Source organism: Artemia franciscana, unplaced genomic scaffold (genome assembly GCF_032884065.1).
Source record: "Artemia franciscana unplaced genomic scaffold, ASM3288406v1 Scaffold_2078, whole genome shotgun sequence".
Taxonomy (NCBI): domain Eukaryota; kingdom Metazoa; phylum Arthropoda; class Branchiopoda; order Anostraca; family Artemiidae; genus Artemia; species Artemia franciscana.
In genome coordinates, this window is record NW_027063098.1 from 39,965 (window position 1) to 47,392 (window position 7,428).

At 34.3% G+C, this 7,428-nt stretch overlaps 1 long non-coding RNA gene across 1 annotated transcript; it reads right to left on the reverse strand.

Annotated features, from left to right (window-relative positions):
* Nucleotides 1–1,775: 1,775 nt before the first annotated feature.
* Nucleotides 1,776–2,979, reverse strand: LOC136042806 (uncharacterized). Its single transcript, XR_010621439.1, has 2 exons — nt 2,699–2,979; nt 1,776–1,847 (listed from the first exon to the last, which is right to left on the reverse strand). It is a non-coding gene; the product is annotated as an uncharacterized LOC136042806 (long non-coding RNA).
* Between the last annotated feature and the right edge of the window lie 4,449 nt (nt 2,980–7,428).

The window sequence follows — 7,428 nt, forward strand, 5'->3', positions numbered from 1 at the left end:
TCCCGGTCTGTAATTTCTCTTTGATTGTTCCGGTCGTCATTTATATTCCCTGTGTCCCGGTCGTCATTTGTGTCCCGATGCTTTGTTGATGGTGATTGCTAATCGAACATTCCTTGTGTCCCGGTCGCTTTCTCTTTGAGTGTCCCGGTCGTCATTTATATTCCCTATGTCCCGGTGTCCCGGTCGTCATTTGTGTCCTGATGTCCCTGTTTGTAATTTCTTCAGTCGACAAACATGACGTCAGTCGACACACAAACATGACGTCACTCGACACACACACAGACAACTTATTTTTATATATATAGATGTCCCGGTGTCCCGGTCGTCATTTGTGTCCCGATGTCCCGGTGTGTAATTTCGTCAATCAACAAACATGACGTCAGTCGACATACAAAAATGACGTCACTCGACACACAGACACACAGACAACTTATTTTTATATGTATAAGATGTCCCGGTGTCCCGGTCGTCATTTGTGTCCCGATGTCCCGGTGTGTAATTTCGTCAATCAACAAACATGACGTCAGTCGACACACAAACATGACGTCACTCGACACACACACACAGACAACTTATCTATATATATATATTATATATATATATATATATATATATATATATATATATATATATATATATATATATATATATATATATATATATTATACTAGCTGTTGGGGTGGCGCTTCGCGCCACCCCAACACCTAGTTGGTGGGGGCGCTTCGCGCCCCCCCCAAGCCCCCCCGTGCGCGTAAGTCGTTACGCGCCATAATAGTTACGCGCCATTGTAGTTGTGTCCCTATGTCCCACCTGTGAATATAGATATATATATATATATATATATATATATATATATATATATATATATATATATATATATATATATATATATATATATATATATATATATATATATATATGGTTTTAACTACGTAAAACTTGCGAATATACAACATTCTTTGCTGTCCCATTGTCTTTGCATATAAATAGATTGTCAGGTTTACCGACTCTTGAACATGCAACATATAATGGTCCATGGGAAAACAATCTGTATTCAGATCTATACCTCATGATTCTAATGATTGCCCTTGAGCTTTGTTGATGGTGATTGCTAATCGACCATTCCCTGTCCCGGTGTCCCGGTCGTCATTTATATCCCCCTGTTTCCCCCGGTGTCCCCGTTGTAGTTGTGTCCCTGTGTCCCGGTCGTCATTTATATTCCCTGTGTCCCGGTCGTCATTTGTATCCCGGTGTCCCGGTCTGTATATACATTCGTTTTTTAGTTTTGTTTTTCTCCTTTATTTTTTTCCTTTTTTTTTCTTTTTAGCTTATTTAGATTTTTAGATTTTTTAGTTTTTTTATTAGTTTTTAGTTTTTTTTTTCTTTTTAGTTTTTTTGTCCCCGGTCGTCATTTATATCCCCCTGTTTCCCCCGGTGTCCCCGTTGTAGTTGTGTCCCTGGGTCCAGGTCGTCATTTATATTCCCTGTGTCCCGGTCGTCATTTGTATCCCGGTGTACCGGTCTGTATATACATTCGTTTTTTTAGTTTTGTTTTTCTCCTTTATTTTTTTCCCTTTTTTTTTTTCTTTTTTAGTTTATTTAGATTTTTAGATTTTTTAGTTTTTTTTTATTAGTTTTTAGTTTTTTTTTCTTTTTAGTTTTTTTGTAGTTTTTACCTTCTTTTTAGTTTTGTTAGTTTTTTTTTTTACTTATGTCCTGGTCGTCATTTATACTCCCTGTGTCCCGGTGCTTTGTTGATTGCTAATCGAACATTCCTTTTGTCCTGGTCGCTTTCTCTTTGAGTGTCGTCATTTATTTTTTTCTTTTTTAGTTCTTTTAGTTTTTACCTTTTTTAGTTTTTTTAGTTTTTTAGATGAAATTTTTTTTTAGTTTTTTCCTTTTTTTCTTTTTAGTTTTTTGTTGGTTTTTACCTTTATTTTAGCTTATTTTCCAGTTTTTTTCCTTTTTTTTTAGTTTTTTTTTATTTTTTATTTTTTTTAGTTTTTTACCTTTTTTAGTTTTTTTAGTTTTTTTAGTTTTTTAGCTTTTTTACTTTTTTATTAGTTTTTAGTTTTTTTTGTAGTTTTTGCCTTTTTTTAGTTTTTTCAGTTTTTATTTTAGTTTTTTATTGGTTTTTACCTTTATTTTAGCTTATTTTTCAGTTTTTTTCCTTTTTTTTAGTTTTTTTTAGTTTATAGTTTTTTTAGTTTTTACCTTTTTTAGTTTTTTTAGTTTTTTTAGTTTTTTAGGTTTTTATTTTTTTATTAGTTTTTAGTTTTTTTTGTAGTTTTTGCCTTTTTTTTAGTTTTTTTAGTTTTTTAGCTTTTTTATTAGTTTTTAGTTTTTTTTTGTAGTTTTTGCCTTTTTATAGTTTTTTTAGTTTTTTAGCTTTTTATTTTTTTTATTAGTTTTTAGTTTTTTTTGTAGTTTTTGCCTTTTTTTTAGTTTTTTCAGTTTTGACGTCATCTGATCCAGTTTTTTCAGGTGACGTCCACCTGATCCACGATCCACAGATCCACAGACAACTTATTTTTATATAGATATAGATAGTTTTTTTTTTTTTACTTATGTCCTGGTCGTCATTTATACTCCCTGTGTCCCGGTGCTTTGTTGATTGCTAATCGAACATTCCTTTTGTCCTGGTCGCTTTCTCTTTGAGTGTCGTCATTTTTTCTTTTTTAGTTCTTTTAGTTTTTACCTTTTTTAGTTTTTTTTTAGTTTTTTAGATGAAAATTTTTTTTAGTTTTTTTCCTTTTTTTCTTTTTAGTTTTTTATTGGTTTTTACCTTTATTTTAGCTTATTTTTCAGTTTTTTTCCTTTTTTTTAGTTTTTTTTTATTTTTTATTTTTTTTAGTTTTTTACCTTTTTTTAGTTTTTTTAGTTTTTTTTAGTTTTTTAGCTTTTTTACTTTTTTTATTAGTTTTTAGTTTTTTTTTTGTAGTTTTTGCCTTTTTTTAGTTTTTTCAGTTTTTTTTTTAGTTTTTTATTGGTTTTTTACCTTTATTTTAGCTTATTTTTCAGTTTTTTTCCTTTTCTTTTAGTTTTTTTTAGTTTTTAGTTTTTTTAGTTTTTTACCTTTTTTTAGTTTTTTAGTTTTTTAGCTTTTTTTATTTTTTTTATTAGTTTTTAGTTTTTTTTTGTAGTTTTTGCCTTTTTTTAGTTTTTTTAGTTTTTTTAGTTTTTTAGCTTTTTTATTAGTTTTTAGTTTTTTTTTGTAGTTTTTGCCTTTTTTTAGTTTTTTTTAGTTTTTTAGCTTTTTTATTTTTTTTATTAGTTTTTAGTTTTTTTTGTAGTTTTTGCCTTTTTTTAGTTTTTTCAGTTTTGACGTCACCTGATCCAGTTTTTTCAGGTGACGTCACCTGATCCATCCACAGACAGACAGACAACTTATTTTTTTGTCCCACCTGTGAATATATATATATATATATATATATATTTATATATATATATATATATATATATATATATATATATATATATATATATATATATATATACTAGCTGTTGGGGTGGCGCTTCGCGCCACCCCAACACCTAGTTGGTGGGGGCGCTTCGCGCCCCCCAAGCCCCCCCGCGCGCGTAAGTCGTTACGCGCCATATTAGTTACGCGCCATATTAGTTACGCGCCATTGTAGTTGTGTCCCTGTGTCCCACCTGTGAATATAGATAGATTTATTATGTGTTTCAAACTACGTAAAAATTGCGAATATACAACATTCTTGGCTTTCCCATTGTCTGTCCATATACAAAGCCGTATGTACTAATAATGACGTCATATGCAAACGCTCTTTTTACAAACAAACAAACATGCATACACACAACTCGTTTTTATATAGATAGATAGATAGATAGATACAATACAAATTAACTACGTAAAACTTGTGAATATACAACAGTCTTCGCTGTCCCATTGTCTGTGCGTATAAATAGATTGTCAGGTTTACCGACCCTCAAAGATGCAACATACAATTGTACATTGGTAAAGCAATCTGTATTAAGATCTATACCGCATTTTTCTAGTGATTGCCCTTGAGCTTTGTTGATGGTGGTTGCAAATGCTAATCGAATTGGAATTGCAATCTTTTAAATGAAAAAGCAGATCCGTTGGAATCATGGGAATGCGAGGAATAAGAACAGCCTCACCCTCATAAGGCCCTGTCAAGATTGTGGCATCTATTAGGTTTTCCATTGTTTTTTTTACGGCAAGTCGCGTGCCATTGCAAAGCTTTGGTGGGTTGATATTTCTTAAAAGTATTATTGGTACGCCTATTTTTAGTTGTAGCAGGTGTGGTGGACACCCTGAAGGATCTATGGAATTTAAAAATTCAGATGGATAATTAACCGCTTCATTTGGTTCCGAAATACAAATTAACTGCGTAAAACTTGAGAATATACAACATTCTTCGCTGTCCAATTCTCGCTGCATATAAATAGATTGTCAGGTTTACCGACCCTCGAACATGCAACGTACAATTGTCCATGGAAAAACAATCAGTATTAAGATCAATACCACATTTTTCTAATGATTGACCTTGAGCTTTGTTAATGGTGATTGCAAATGCTAATCGAATTGGGAATTGCAATCTTTTAAATTGAAAAGGCAGATCTGTTGGAATCATGGGAATGCGAGGAATAAGAACAGCCTCACCCTCAAAAGGCCCTGTCAGGATTGTGGCCTCTATTAGGTTTTCCATTGTTTTTTTTACGGCAAGTCGAGTGCCATTGCAAAGCTTTGGTGGGTTTATGTTACGTAACAATATTATTGGTACGCCTATTTTTAGTTGTAGCACGTGTGGTGGAAACCCTGAAAGATCTATGGAATTTAAAAATTCAGATGGATAATTAACCGCTTCATTTGGTTCCAAAACTGTGTCGACTGACTTGTAAAGGACTGCCTGGTCTTGAATCTTGGTCAAAACAATATTGTTGATTTCGTGGACGTCTATATTTTTGGGTGCGAGAATCGCTCTTTCACTTAGCCATTTATTATTTTTATAATTTTTTAGAATATTCGGAAATATATTTTCAATCAATTCATTTTTGGACGTCACTAAATTACAGAAATCAGCAGGTAGTTGTATACGTCCTGAAATTGAGTCTACTGGGAGCTTTCCGTTTCCCATTGCTAGCAATTGATCTGAAAATGTTTGACCAGAGTCATCGTTTTGCAATCGGACACGCATATTTGTAGTTAATTTTAATGTTTTTACGTGTGCCCATAAATTAGAATTTTTCAGGCAAGCATTCATTTCGTCTGCAGGAGTTGATCTAGGTATTATAGGTAATGTTTGCCTGAAATCTCCTGCAAGCAATATTAATGTGCTGCCAAAGGGTTTCGAATTCCCTCTTAAATCTTTCAAGCATTGATCCAGAGCCTCGAGCGATTTTTTGTGTGCCATTGTGCACTCATCCCAAATAATAAGTTTGCATTGCTGCAATACTTTACCCATCCCAGATGATTTGGAAATATTGCACGTGGGAGTTTCTGTAGAATGCAAGTTCAGAGGCAATTTCAAAGCGGAATGAGCAGTTCTTCCACCAGGCAGCAATGTTGCGGCTATTCCGGACGACGCAATTGCCAACGCTATATCATTTTTAGATCGAATTGATGCCAGAATCAGTTTTATCACAAACGTTTTACCAGTACCTCCTGGCGCATCCAAAAAGAAAATTTCTCCAACGTTGTTATCGACACAATGCATTATCGTATCATAAATGTCTTTTTGTTCCGACGTTAACTTGGAAATGTTATTTTGTAGATACGACAATAGATCACTCGTACTGTAACTTTGTTCACGATCCAATTCTACACATGTCGAAACAGCAGCGATACGGTTAGGTGAAGGCATTCCCAAACCCTGAAGAGGTTTGTTTGCCATACTTATGCAAATATCTTCTATAACAACTAAAGTGTAGTTATAAATTTCTGGTGTAAAATCAAAAGTCATGTCTGACGTCTCTAACTGTTTTCGATGAAGTATATCTTCGGACATTTTTGACTTATATTTTTCCCATAAATCTGTAGGAGCTGATGGAGAGCAAGTTGTTAAAATGATGCCAAACAATGCACGAATTTGACTTGGGGTTGACGTTTCGCACGCGTCATTGATGCAGTTATCCCAGTGTTGGTCATTCTCCAATAAATTCAGAGCTTGGCATGCACTACGGTAAGTGTCATGCATAGTACCATTTACAGTCCTCAAATACTCAAGGGATGTCGGACCGGGTACATTCACCAAAAGCAGGCGTAGAAAGAAGCATTCATGTTGATTGGGGTGAACGGTGTAGAGTCTTCCTATCGTGGTATCTTTGAAGATGGTAGGTTGGCCGTCGACTGACTTACCCTGTTTTCGACGTTCAAATACTTTATTTTTAGTATTCCACGTGTAATACGAAGGCACTTCAGTATACAGCAGTTTTTTTCGCAAAAGAATCATTTTTGCAAAGCGAAAAAAAAGCTGTTAATGTTGTATCCGGTGGATTCAGGACTCTTTGTTGCACGTTGGTTTCCGTGAAATAAACACGTTGACCATTCTGTAAATGTACCGCTAAGTGAACAACAGCTGGACTACGTTCATGTATCGGAAATGAAAGAATTCGCCAAACAGCTTCATTACTGCTTATGTATCTTCCAGCCTGATATTCTACGATTTCATCGAAATCTTTGATTTCGGACTGCAAGCCAAAAACTGCCATGTCACTGCCTTTGTTGACGTATTTACATATATATTTGATTGCCTTTACGGAGTTACAGTATTCAACGTTTATGTGTGCATTAAATGTTTTTGATAATAAAGGGGAATATGGAACAACCCACTGGTTATCTACTTCGATGGTGGTACCGTTACGCTTCTTATTATTGCTGTTTTACCGCCATCTTCAGTAGATCTTCTTCTATATTGTGGGTAACCATCATTGCCAGTAATTGTTTTGGGTACTAAAAGTCGAGGATATTGCTTTGTGCACCTTCCTTTGGCCATGCATGGTGAATTTTCGTTCAGTGCACCGCAAGGTCCATGTATCTTATTTTTTACAATAATATCATGTAACCCCTTATCGACATTTTTATCAGGTATTTCAGCGGAAATCACATCATCAATTTCGTTTGAAGTAATTTTTATTATGTAGCCAGATTAGTATATGTGCGTGTGGCAAACCTCGTTTTTGCCATTCCACTGAGTACATCCAGCATCGCACTGACCCAAACACTTCATGTTTTACAAGGTAGTTTATCAGTGATTTCAACTTTTGCCGGAAGACACGTGCCGTAATGTCATGCCTATGAACCGCCGATTGTCCTTGAAGTAAAAGCTGCAGTATCTCGTCCCAAGATTGATTACATGTAAATGTAATAAATAAATCTGGACGACCATAGAGACGAACATACGCAATAGCATCTTGAGCATATTCATGCATATGACGGGGACT